At 35.7% G+C, this 14291-nt stretch overlaps 1 long non-coding RNA gene across 4 annotated transcripts in view; it reads left to right on the top strand.

Moving 5' to 3' along the window:
* The window catches only part of LOC121030814 (uncharacterized), a 44997-nt gene that overhangs the window by 16166 nt on the left and 14540 nt on the right, over positions 1–14291 (top strand). Inside the window, exons 3-6 of one of the 4 annotated variants that reach the window (XR_005790425.1) lie at positions 5762–5891; positions 6655–6748; positions 12823–12890; positions 14165–14284. This is a non-coding gene — a long non-coding RNA (uncharacterized LOC121030814). Of the gene's footprint in view, positions 1–5761; positions 5892–6654; positions 6749–12783; positions 12891–14164; positions 14285–14291 lie in introns of all 4 variants that reach the window. The other 3 variants (XR_005790426.1, XR_005790428.1, XR_005790427.1) reach the window with 3 other exon arrangements.

Here is a 14291-nt window from a genome sequence, read left to right as displayed (position 1 = left end):
CCCCTGTGTTCTCAGCATTTAATTTAGTGCCAAGTACCAAGAAGATTTATAATAAATGATTGTTGAGTAAAGCAATTTATAGCAGTTGTGTCTCATTTTTAGCAATATGTTCTCTGGGCTGTGAAGATGGAAAGCTCTTAGTTCACTGGCATGCTGAAGTTTAACAAAGAATAAAATAGGCCTCTCTTTGGCCTCTGCCCCAAAGTAATAGTTACAAAATTTATACCACTGGAGAAAAAGATCTGTCTTTGTTGTATAATTATGAGAACTAATTCTAATGGCAAAAATGTTCTTAAAAGCAAGAGACAAAGCCAGCAGTCTTGCAGAGTTGTGTAGACATAGATGCTCAAGTGGGTGGATTTTGATTCATTTTAAATTGAGGGTCCGCTGGGGTGCCTGGGAGGCTCAGTAGGTTAAGTGTCTAACTCTTGGTTTTAGCTCAGTCTTTAAGTCACGGTTCATGGGATTGAGCCCCAGGTCAGGCTCTATGCTGACAGCGTGATGCCTGCTTGGGATTCTCTCCCTCTGTTTCTGCCCTTCCCCTGCTTGTTTTCTCTCTCTCTCTCTCTCTCTCTCTCTCTCTCTCTCTCTCTCTCTGTCTCAAAATAAATAAACATTTTAAAATAAATAAAGTGAGGGTCAGCTGCTTATTTGTGTCTCATTAGGTCTTTTCACCTAGAAAAGGCTTTATACATAATAAAATCCATATTTTGTTGTTTTAAATCATTTTACAATATTGTTAAACAAGACTTAATATGCTTATGTTGAGGGTATTTTTCACATAATGTATGGTGAATATTTTCTAAAATTCTCTTATATTTTAAGCTTCACAAGTTTTACACTAGTGAGCATGCACAACCTTGGCACGTGACGTTTTCGTTTTTGCAAACATGTAAAACTTATTTGGGAGGAGAAATTGAGAGGCAACCACCACACCAAGTCTGAGTCTCCACTCATGCATAGGTTCTACAGGCCGCCATGAAATTCTGTGTACCTAGTGCTTACTCTCAGTTGTGTAAAAGGATGTTAGATGGTCAAAGATACATATTGATCAATATGTGTGGTTGTTCCATTCACAAACAAGAGGGAGAAGGCAGGATTTAATGTTAAATTAATTATGTCAAGGGAAACTTTTGCATGCTGACAGAAAAGAGCATATGAAATTCAAGAAGCAATTATAAGTTATTTTTGTGACTTCAGCATACACTAGCAAAAATCTAGGAAGCACATCTGTAAACTATCTGTTCGTGATTCTTTCCCTTCTCTTCTTCAGTTCACAGTTCAAAGTCTTCCTCTGCCAAACTCTATCAAGTAATAGAGAACAGGTTTGTCTTAATTATGCGGTTTGATAAAGGAACCCTTGTTTGAAGCCAATTTTTGCCCTCGAATAATTAATGTTATGATAATTATTGTTTCTATATTTCTCTTGTAAAACCACACTGAGTATTATTCTGGGTACATTTATATCAGAAAGTCTTCTAAAAGTTGGTGGAAATACAAAGAATAATACATGAAGATTAGAAAGGTTCTGTTAAAAATATGGTATTGATTTATTCAAACAGATGAAAAGAACTAAATCTTTTCAGTGAGGCCAACCGATGAGTAAGAGGGAAGAGGGCTAAAAGAATTTGAAGGGTGTGAACAAAAGACATGGACAACAAATGTTTAGCATTATGCAAATGTTCACTGGGTAAAACAGCAACAGCAGAGTAAATTCTGGTTCTAATAAAATGATAGTTAGACAAAAACAATTGTCATTGGATGGAAAATTCATCGCTTGAATTATTTAAACTTAGCAAATAAGAAATGTCAAATGTTTGAGCAGCTAATAGGCTATATAAAAAGGTCATATATGGAGATTTAACGAATTATGCAAATCAAACCATAATTTTTTCAAACATCACCTTTCACCACCTCATGAACTTCTGACGCAAAGACGCTGAAAATTGCATTATATCTGGTTTTATATTTCATTCTGGCTAGACTGTTCAGGGTTATTCACCCTGAGATCCAGCCCAAAAGCAGTGGATTGAAAAGCGTCTACACCATACGTGAAGGAGTTTCATTGATTACACTTACAGCACCTGCCAGGGAGACAAGGGTCTGTCGGAATTCTCTCCAGGGCTGAAGGCATTGGCAGGGAATATTTTTGCACTTTCCCTGTACCTTTTTAGCACCACCGGCTCCACCCTTGCACTCTCCTGTTGCCGGGATCCTGCCCTCATGGTGAGGCCAAAGGCACAGGAAAAGATCATGTTCAACATCACTAATCATTAGGAGATGCAAATCAGAACCACAATGAGATACCACCTCACACCAGTCACAATGGTTATTATCAAAAAGATAGGAAATAACAAGTATTGTCAAGGCTGTGGAGAAAAGAGAAACCCTGTGCACTGTTGCTGGGAATGTAGACTCGTATACCTGCTATGGAAAACAGTATGGAATTTCCTCATGAAACTAAAAATAGAGCTGCCGTATGATTCACCAATTCCACTCTGGGTATTTATCTGAAGGAAACAGAACCACTCATTTGAAAAGATGTATGTGTCCCTATGTTCATTGCAGCATTATTCACAATAGCCAAATATAGAAACAACCAAAGTGTCCACTGATGAATGAATGGCTAAAGAAGATGTGGTGTGTATATACACAATGGAACACTACCCAGATGGAAAAAATAATGAACTCTTGCTGTCTGTGACAACATGGATGAAACCTGAAGGTATCATGCTAGGTGCAAGAAGTCAGACAGAGAAAGACAAATACCTTATAATTTCACTTGTATGTTGAATCTAAAAAAACACAGTAAACATACAAAAAAAAAAAATCCCATCGATGCAGAGAACAGATTTGGTGGTTGCCAGCAGGAAAGGCATTGGGAGTGGGCTAAATGGGATATGGGTATCAATAGATACAAACTTCCAATCATAAAATAAGTAAGTCACAGGGATGTAACAGTACAGCACGGTGATAGAGCCAACAATACTGCACTGCATATCATGTAAGTTTATATGGTGATACTAGGACACTAGACTTACTATGGTGGCCATTTTGCAATGTATGTTGCACACATGCAATTCATATTATGTGTCAGTTATATCTCAATAAAAACAATTCAGATATTTTAAAGATCATCTCAATTTCAGAGCACTGAATATTCAGTTCTGAGGTGAATATTCTTTCCTGAAAATCAGGAAAGAGGAAAATATGGCACACTGACATATCAGTTCAGCGATTTTAGTTTAATATTTAATGAATGTGTTGTGAGAAAGGCACAATGCTGAGCAGAGAGGGGGTTGTAAAGAAAACAAAGTAGCCCTTGCTAAATAGTTTACCAAAAAGCAGTCATAAAACATAGTCACAAAACTATGATGAAGTGATTAAAGCAGTGTGTGTGACAGAAATACCAGTTCTCAGTAGGGACGGTATTTAGCTCATAGCTGAGGCTGAATATTTCAAACATATGGGAATACAAATGGAAGGAGAGGCATTCTAGATGGAGAGAATGGGGTCAAATATTCACAGATCATGAGCAGTTTCACAATAGCTCATGGGGCAGTATGGCTACAACCCAGCCGGTGCTAAAGCTAGATCATGGTCAGATTGTGGGACACTCGGTGAGCATAGAAGTGTGGGTTTTATTCCGTAGGAAAGCCAATGGAGTTTCTTAATAGGAGGGTGACACATGAAGTAAATGCTTTAGAACCATTAATTTCTCAGAAACACACAGGGACAGTTAAACTGGGTAAAAATGTAGGCATGAAGGTCACTTCATAATCTTAAACTGCATAATCTTGAAATAATCAGAAACTGAAGTATGGGACTGGCAGCAGAAATGGAAAAGAAAGAAGGAAAGAAGGAACTCTTTGAGTGTACTACAATATATTCCTAAAATTTTACGCTGGCGATGCGTTTTAGTACTAGTTTGCTTAAATTGGGGATATACCAGTAAATTTCACTACTTTAATTTAGTGATAATATTTGGAAGTAAAATATATTCACGCGTAATGTTACACAAATGGCTTAGATGTAATCTTTTTAAAAATTTTTTTTTAATGTTTTATTTACTTTTGAGACAGAGACAGAGCATGAGCAGGGGAGGGGCAGAGAGAGAGGGAGACACAGAATCTGAAGCAGGCTCCAGGCTCTGAGCTGTCGGCACAGAACCCAATGCAGGGCTCGAACTCACAAACCACGAGATCATGACCTGAGCCGAAGTCAGACGCTTAACCGACTGGCCACTCAGGCACCCCAGATATAATCATTTTTAACAGTTCAATAGATGGTAGTTTAGCAAAAGAACTTTACATTTAATAATGTATTTTTTAGTTGCCATTAAAAATCAATACTTAATTAAATTAGAATGTGAGGGAAGGAGTTAAAGGTCTAGAGTAAGTAGGAGTAAATAATTTCATCATCATGAATCAGTGAAGATAAAATCAACAAGTTGTTATTGACGACTTACTTCATACTGCTTTTTGAGGATAAATAATATACCTGTAAAGAAACAATCTAGTTTTTAAAAATGGTTTCTAAGAAACCAAAGCTTTCATAAATGAATAAAAATTGAAAATTGAATAAAAATTGATAATAAATGCAACAATTTACATTATATCACTGGAAGGGAAAGTTAAAGCCTCAGCTACAGAGAAACTCTGAAAAATAAGTGATGTTAGACAAGTCAATATTATTTTTTTATTTAAACCTTTCTCAGTGGAACTATCCCCAAATAAATACTGTGTTTTACTATTTTCTTAAATCATTATGCTGTGCTATGTGCATATAGCTTGAGATTTCGTTGTGTGTAGTGTGGAGCATTGGACTAAGTAACTTGATTTTGCTGGATGGTGGCACTGACGTTTTCTCTTGTAGTCTTTATTTTTCCCACTGCTTTCTCCTTCTCATTTCTGCTTGTGCTGTTCTCCCACTGTTATATGATGTAACCATCATATAACACCACTAGCCGAATAGATAGAGATTTTCTTTCAATCTTTTGCATTGGGCAGAGTAGGCGCTCTATTTCCTCTTCATTTCGTTCATTGTTGCTGAGTACTAAGGAACTCCTTCCTTGGCCACCAGATACTTTCTTCCTGGCATATTCCCTCCCATTACACTTGGGAGTCCTATTATGTGAAATAAGTAAAACCATGATGGGCCCCACTGGGGATATTCATGAGAACTAGAAAATAAGTTTCTTTGGAAATGTTAACAGTACCATTGAACTTCCTTCTAACAGAAGTTATATGCCACTTTTATTTTATTTTTTTTTCAACGTTTATTTATTTATTTTTGGGACAGAGAGAGACAGAGCATGAACAGGGGAGGGGCAGAGAGAGAAGGAGACACAGAATCGGAAACAGGCTCCAGGCTCTGAGCCATCGGCCCAGAGCCTGACGCGGGGCTCGAACTCACGGACCGCGAGATCGTGACCTGGCTGAAGTCGGACGCTTAACCGACTGCGCCACCCAGGCGCCCCGCCACTTTTAAAATTTATTCTTTAATAATGTCAAGGGAATAAACATTTATTTTTCCTGTTATTAGTCATATTACTATTTTTTAAAATTTTGTCAACAAAATTTTTTTCACACTTCTTTCTTGGAAATTAGATGATGACAGAACTGGGCCTAGATGCTAAGTCACTTCGCATTCAATCTGGTTCTTTTTATTTAACTGAGAGCCACTCTTCCTTTTCTGTGTCTGCTTCAGTGAAGAAAGGAGCAGATCATCTGTAAATGCCCCATCCATTCTTTATTTCTAGGAGTTATAATGAAGTTTTGGAACCCAACTGTCAATCACTTTGAAAGTATGGTTACATGAGTTAATGGTGAGCATGATACCATGAGTTTTGCTTTAGATAAATTATTTAGCTTCCTATGGAGATCAAAATGGTAACTTTATTTTTATTACTCCCTGATAAATGGTGCATTTAGTCTGAACACAAGGTTTCAGAATGATATAACTGTTAAAAAAATATCAAGGTTTAATGTGATCCTCATATAATTTTAAATGACTTTTTTTCTCATTCAGCTGTTGAATAAAACAAGGAGAAAAATAAGTGACAAATAAAATCTTGGTTCTATAAAGCATGAACTAATTGGAAGTTAGTTGAATAACATTACATTTGTATTAGTTCATTCAATTGAATAACTCCTCAGATATATTTTCTGAATAAAGTTTAAATCTCAAAAAATGAATTAGGTAATTTGTACTTTAAGTTTCTTCATAAAATATTTCAAATTTTAATTCCTATGGGATTTTTGAGGGAATCAAAATTTTCCCCTTTTCTTTTAGTTTTTTTTTTTTTTTTAATTTTTTTTTTTTTAACGTTTATTTATTTTTGGGACAGAGAGAGACAGAGCATGAACGGGGGAGGGGCAGAGAGAGAGGGAGACACAGAATCGGAAACAGGCTCCAGGCTCTGAGCCATCAGCCCAGAGCCTGACGCGGGGCTCGAACTCACGGACCGCGAGATCGTGACCTGGCTGAAGTCGGACGCCTAACCGACTGCGCCACCCAGGCGCCCCTCTTTTAGTTTTTAATCCAAATATACACAGGTAATTATTATTGCCCCACACAAGGTAAATAAATTTTAGTGCAGTGTCCTCTCCATTCCTCAGCAACCACAGTGATCTCTTCGTGGTCACTCAACAGTGTTAACACAGCCTCGAGGCATCATCTGAGCTTATATCATTCATGAGACAAGAAGAATATACCCGCGTGGCATCAGAAGTGGTCCATATGGATGGTCAGTATAATCATACTCAACCCAGTAAACTCTGCACAGAACCTGTTGGTAATAATAATCCCAATCATTTGCATTAATCGACTTTAATCCTCACAGCAATTCTTTAACGGGGGTGCTCTTACCTTTTGCAGAGGAGGAAACTGAGGTCTGAAAGGTTAGTCACATGTCCAGTGTGACACAGTTCACATGTGATAGAACTGAGTTTTATCCCCTGCCTGCAGGTTCCACAGTTCATGCTCTTAACCACCATGTGGTACTCATTTCACTCTCATGTCACATAGAAGGGATACTCACTGGAGCACAGTCAGAAAAAAAGAGCTTTATATTCCATATGTTATTAAAATGTATCTTTTAGAGACCCATTAAATAGTTCACATCAAAACTGTTTTTAGGCAATTTCACTCTACTGTAACTTTATATCAACTTTATTTCAAGCGTGGAATTTTAAGAAAAAGGCAATTTTGTGTTTGCGTCTTTATCTCCAATATGTTTTGGCACTTACAACACAGTATGATCCTAAATTCCTTTAAGAATAAAATAGAATTTTTTTTTCAAGCATACTCATCCGTTCTCATTTTATTACTGTTCTGTACTTCAAACGCACTTCCAGTTACCATTAAATCCCACAATTTCCACCCATAACATCTGGATAAATGCATATAGATTCTATGCCAAAGAGCCATAGTGCATGAAAAAAAAAAATACTCTTGGCATTCATTAAGCTTTTCCATTTCTTTAAAATTAGGTTTTACTCCTCTGGTAAGCAGAGATGAAAGCATGTAATTAGCTAATTTTTTTCCTACTCAGTGTGATATTTGCTATTTTATTCTATGCCAATTCCTCCCCCCAACACGTCTGTTGCTTCTCTTTGGGACTGAGAATCTTCTCATCCTAATGATACTTAAGGACTCATTATTTTCCTTTATTGTGTGTAAAGAAGCATACGTTCCATTTTCCTCCATGCTTTACTGATATTATTTTTTAAAGGATTTAACATGAGTACTTGGATAGGATATGTTTGAAAGTTCCATGTTTTTGCAAAGTATACTATTTTGTGATATGTTTTATATTTTGTTGCCTAGTTGAAAACTCCCTGTCCACATGATCAAGGAGAACAGATAAATATTGTGTCCCATAGATGTACTTGCCAGTATAACTTGCCTGAGAAATAAAACTAAATGTTTGACAAGTTAGAAATTTTTATCACTTGAGAAAATTCTTTCTGAAGGTTACAATAAACTTGGATGTCAGAATTATTCACAGACTTCTAAATGATGCAGAATTGTGGAGCTCTTTAGTAAAACTGGAAGGGACAGAATTATATTTGTCATTAAACTCCATGAAAATTTTGGTAACATAGATTTATTGGCTTTCAACTCTCTTTCCCCCAGCACTTTATTAGCAAAAATATAGGGAGAGTACCAAATAGAAGTTTCACCTTGCTTACGAAACCTTATTTTAGTAACAAACCTGTACCTGAATTTTAATGACAGATACTATTGGAAAGCAGTGTTTATTTCTGCATTGTGAACTATGAGTATTAAGGATTTTAGCTATTAAATGTTAACTTCTATGTTATCAAAAGCATAGCTTACTTTGTATTAGGCTTTGGCGGCGGGGGGGTGGGGTAGGGGAGATCATCACTGTGATTTAATTAAATCTATCTGTGTTTAAAAGCAGATTAGTGTGCCTGGGTGGCTCCGTTGGTTAAGCGTTTGACTTCAGCTCAGATCATGATCTCACAGTTTGTAAGTTCAATCCTTGCATCCGGCTCTCTGCTGTCAGCACAGACTCTGCTTTGGATCCTCTGTCCCGCCTGCCCCTCCCCTACTTCCATTCTCTCTCTGTCTCTCAAAAATAAATAAGCCTTTAAAAAAGTAAATAAAAGCAGAATCAGACCTATAAATACAGAGAATAAATTGATGGTTGCCAGAGGGGAGGAGGGTGGAGAGATGGGTAAAATGGGTGAAGAGGGGTGTGGGCCATATAGTCTTCCAGTTATGGAATAAATAAGCCGCAGGAATAAAAAGCACAGTGTAAGGGATATAGTCAATGATACCGTATTAGCGTTGTATAGTGGCAGATGGTAGCTACACTTGTGAGAACAGCATAACATATAGAGAAGTTGAATCACTGTGTTGTACACCTGAAACTAATGTAACAGTGTCAACTATAATCAAAATAAATTAAAAAAAAATTTAATGAGCAAATCTATGTGTTTGGAGAGGGGTAAAATTTATGCTTCAAGGAGACAGGGATTTTCTTATATCTCCATTCCCCCACCATTTTCCTTATAATTCTTTTCATAAGCAGTAGAAAAGCGATAACTTTATCTTAATAATTGTAAATTGACTTTAACAGTACTGATGATGAGATGAGAATTATCATTCAATTCACTTGTCGACTGAGTTCATTCCAACATTAGTTTGTGTGAAATAATAAATGCTTGATTTTCAGCATGTAGCTTTGGATAACAACACAGCAAACAAAGTATCTGGGTTTCAGGTTTGAGACATAATTAAACCATGAGCGGATTAGTCAGTCAATAAAGCAGTTAAAAATATGAAAGAAAATTAATTTTATATTACTTTTATTTATACTATTTCCAGTGTTCCTCATTCCATTGTATAGTAGGTTCAAGTTTTTATCATATACATTTTGCCCGAAGGACTTCTTTTAACATTTTTGTTGTGGAGGTTTATTATAAACTCTTGTGTTTTTTTTAACCTGAAAAAATCTATTTCTTTTTTATATTTAAAAGTTATTGGGGCGCCTGGGTGGCGCAGTCGGTTAAGCGTCCGACTTCAGCCAGGTCACGATCTTGCAGTCCGTGAGTTCGAGCCCCGCGTCGGGCTCTGGGCTGATGGCTCAGAGCCTGGAGCCTGTTTCCGATTCTGTGTCTCCCTCTCTCTCTGCCCCTCGCCCGTTCATGCTCTGTCTCTCTCTGTCCCAAAAATAAATAAACGTTGAAAAAAAAATTAAAAAAAAAAAGTTATTTATGCTAGAGTATTTCTAGGTTGACGTTTTTTTCCCCCTTTAGACATTTTAAAAGAAATCACTTGATGATCTTCTGGCTTCAATAACTCCTGATGTAAATTCTTGAAAAGTCTGCTGTAATTTATACGCATATATTTATATATATGATATGTTCTTTTCTTCTGACTCTCTTGAAGATTTTCTTTTTATCTTTGGTTTTCAGTTCTTTTCTTTTCTTTTCTTTTATTCTTTTCTTTTTTCTTTTCTTTTTTAAGTAGGCTCCACACCCAATATGGAGCCCAATGCAGGGCTTGAACCCACAACCTAGAGATCAAGACCTGAGCTGAGATCACCAATTGGATGCTTAATGGACTGAGCCACCCAGGTGCCCCTGGTTTTCAGAACTTTGAATATGTTTGTCCAGGTGTTTTATTTGTTTTATTCCACTTGGTGTTCTGTGAATTTTTTGATCTGTGGTTTCATGTCTTTCAGTATTTTTGGAAAATTCTCACTCGTTAACTTACAATACTTCCTTTCCACGCTTTTTCTGTTTTGTGATTCCTATTATAGCAATATTAAACTGATATTGTCCCAAGTTCTTTCAAGGTTTTTTATTCTTTTTTAAAATTCATTATAATTTAGCATGGTTAATTTCTATTGAACTATTTTCATGTTTACTCATTCTTCTGTTTTTGGCTCTCTTAAGTCTATTAATAAGCCTATCAAAACCATTTTTCTTATCTCAGTTACTGTGTTTCTTATATCAAGCATCTCCCTTTGATTTTTTTATAGAGTTCATCCTAATAAAATTTAAAAGCTGTTCTCATAATTTTTTTCTTTATGATACAATACATGCATGTTTTCCACTTTTTTAACAAGAGTTTTTAAGTATATTAATCATAGTTAATTTAAATTTTCTGTTTGATAGTTCCAACATCTGGGTCCTATATGAACATAGGTCCATTAGTTGCTTCCAGTGTATCTTAACAGTATATTGTTTTTCTTCCTTATTGCTCTGCAATTTTTGTTGAATGCTGGCCTTTGTAAGACAGTACAAAATGAGATACGTATTGTTGATGTCTGAAAATAGACATGTCTCTTTTTATGCTAGGTTCTTACTGTGGCAGTGTGAGTTAATTTAGTTAAAGGATGAGGTGATTTGGGGTTTTGTTGTTACGATTTCACCACTGTTCCACCTTTAGGTTTAGACTTTCTATATATTGACTCATCAGAGGTCTCTCCATGTTCTTGCCCTTCACTCAACAGTACACTGATTCTGGCTATCACACATCTTTTGACAACCTGGTGATGGGGTTGGTGGTGGTGAAAGGGTTCTTTCTTGTCCTGCTTTAGTGTCAGTCTTAGGCAACCACTCTGCTGTGGGATGTTGGGGTTTTCTTAGTGACCCTACCACTCCACCAGTTGCAGAGAACCTCTAAAATTCTGACTTTGTCTTGGTTTCAAAGGCCTTTTTTTCCGTCTTTCTTTCTCTAAGCTGCAGTAGATTTCCACATGTTCCTGAAAGTTACCGGGTTTTCTGCCCCTCCCTCAGTGGGATAAGACTTCTGTCCAAGTGGAGAAAGGCCATAAAAGTCTAAGTGGGGCTTTGTGTCTTTTGCATAACTGTTGCCACTTTCTTCACCAACACCTGATCAAACAGGAGGCAATCTCTAATTTTCCCACCTGACCCAAGTCTTTCTCCCAAGCAGCCAGAGATGGGAGTGGACAAAAGTTTGAGATTAAGTACAATCTTCCCTTATGTCTATAACTCCAAGGATTCTATACTATTGTTATACTATCCAACAGCAGCATGTACAAGTTTGTTAAAATATTTAACAGTGTTCTAACCAGTACTTACATCTTGTGTCTCTTTGGAGACACCTGTATTTCCCTAGACTTGAGACTTCTTGATTTTCCTGTACGTCACTATTTTGATGGATTCAAGAAAATTTATGAATTGGTAAATTATCCAACTTGTCACTGTTGGCATGGGAGCTATGCTCTTTTAAGCTTTCTACATCCCAATACAAAACCAAAGCCCTTCTCGATTGATTTTGAATATATGACTTCTAGGATTAAATAAAGTATATGAGCTACACTGACAATTTATTAATAGTAACCCATAAACTTAAATTATAAAATTGCTTTGACGCATTATTAATCAACATAAATTTTCCTTATCTTGAACATCCTTAGAGTCGCTAAATAAAAAGTGGAAAAATTAATGATGCAGAAAATATTGGATTACTGAGCAAATAATTGGACCATTTCACATGTGGCATTCACTTTTTGTCTCATTAACTCAGTATATGAATGATGAAATCATTGCTTGATTTTTTTTTTAATGGCAAAATTTGAGGTTGAAGAAACACATAAATGCCTTTTCAAGGTCCTATTTTTTTTTTGAGATTATAATAAAAAGTGGTGTGTTTAATGCATGCTAATGATTTGAAATAATTATCCAATAGCAACAAACTTGCTTTAAATCAATTTTAATCCATTTTGAATCACATAGGATGTTTTAAATTCATAAGTTGTTATAATAAATTACAAGTTAGTTCTTTAGTCAGATACTAAAGTAATTTCAACTATTTTCTGGCTGAGCCACAAATGATTCAAATAACTTGTGATTACAAAATATAGACATTATTCATTTATTTTATTTTAGAGAGAGCACCCTCATGTGAGTTGGAGAGAAGGGCAGAGGGAGAGAGAGAGAATCCTAAGCAGATTCCATACGCAGTGCAGGACCCAATGCCAACCTCAATCCCATGACACTGGAATCATGACTTGAGCTGAAATCAAGAGTGGGGCACTCAACTGGGTGAGCCACCCAGACATTATTATTTAAAATATAATGTGATTTTCAGCATTTAAACATGTAAGCTTTGCACAACTGTTTCACAGTTTCATTGTAATTTCAATCTAAAGTATATTGGAAAAACAGGAAATAAGACTGGGAAGAAATGATTCTCTCTTTAAAAAGTTTACAAGGTGATAGAAACTGAGTAGAAACAGATTTTGGATTAAGAAGTATAAACATCTTTACACTTTGACAGTTTTTTCAACAGATATTCATATATGTCTTCTATGTCCAGACAGCGTGCTGGGCACAGGCAGAGACAAATGTCAAGGACACTGACACAGTCCTAAGAGATCAAGAAGTGTAAGTATGAATTCATAACAAAGATGGTTGGCCAAACACCAGAAACAAAGCCAAAAGCTAAACAGACACATATGAAAGAAAACAAAGTCTACTTTATTCATATTTAAAAGCCCCTAAAAATCAGCAATAAAAGCTGAACAACGTAATTAAAAATGTGCAAAGTGACATAAATATTATACCTAAAAATATTATACCTAAAAGGAAAAAAAATCATTTGTTAAACTTGCAAAAACATATGTAACCTCACTTGCAGTAAGAGAAATTGAAAATTAAGCTATAAGTTGTTGTTTTTCACCTGTCACAGTGGTAAAATTTTAAAAAATTGTTACAAGGAGGAAGAAAAAACAAGCCCCTCAATATATTTTTTTCTGGGAGAGTAAACTGATACAAGTGTTTGTATATCATTTTGTCAATATCAATCAAAGAATAAAATATATATAACTACTTCCAACAATTCATTTTACTCTTCAAGTGTCCAGGGTTATATGAATATGAATATATACTGGAGCATGTTTACTGATAATAACCAAGATATGTGGAAATGTATCAAATATCCATTAGTAAGGAACATTCATTGCATTATGTATATGCAAAATAAAATAAGAATACATTGCTTAATGTATCAAATATGTCATTGTACATTCATATAGGAGAATACTATGCTGCCAGGAAAGCAAATATTGTTTTTATGGGAACTATCATGGAATTATCTCTAAGATATTGTTAAGTGGGATATGTAAATTGTAGAACATTATAGAGAATATACTGCAAGCTTTGTAACAATAAAAATATATGTCAGTGTGCTTTTATGTGTTTAAGATAACTTATGTTTGTATTTGCATGAAACACTTTTGAAGGATCCAAAACAAAACTAAATTAATTGTTATCTCCACAAGGAATCTGGGGATTTGAGGAAATATTGAGAAAAACTTTATTTTACCTCATGTAATCTGTCTCCCTTATCAAATACATGTTATACATAAAATTATAACAAAAGATGTGTCAGTAACACAGGTAGGAGTGCCCTAGTGTTGGTAGTAAACTCAGATGCAATTAAGAAACAAAACCAATGGGTGCCATTTGGATATGAGTAGTTAGAAAAAAATATATCTAAGATGCTATATGTTTTTGGCTTAGTATCTGTCTGGCCTCGTGATCAAAGTCTATCAAATTCTGTCACATTTGCAAATATTTATTTTACTTTTATCCATTACCCATTTCTAAAGTTTCATTGACATACATGACTTTACTTGTTTATCTTTATTTGCACTTAGAGAAACGCATCATGTTTACAATGATCAAATATAAATGAGAAGTCTGTGTGCCTATCTGACAGTGAATGGCATTATCCATTGGTCCAGAGGGGAACAGCAGGACCAGGCACTCCTCTTCAGGTATGTT

Source organism: Herpailurus yagouaroundi, unplaced genomic scaffold (genome assembly GCF_014898765.1).
Source record: "Herpailurus yagouaroundi ecotype Mexico unplaced genomic scaffold, PumYag 140, whole genome shotgun sequence".
In the NCBI taxonomy this organism is placed as follows: Eukaryota; Metazoa; Chordata; class Mammalia; order Carnivora; family Felidae; genus Herpailurus; species Herpailurus yagouaroundi.
The sequence above is the reverse complement of the archived record's forward strand: the minus strand, read 5'-3'. Positions and strand labels throughout refer to the sequence as shown.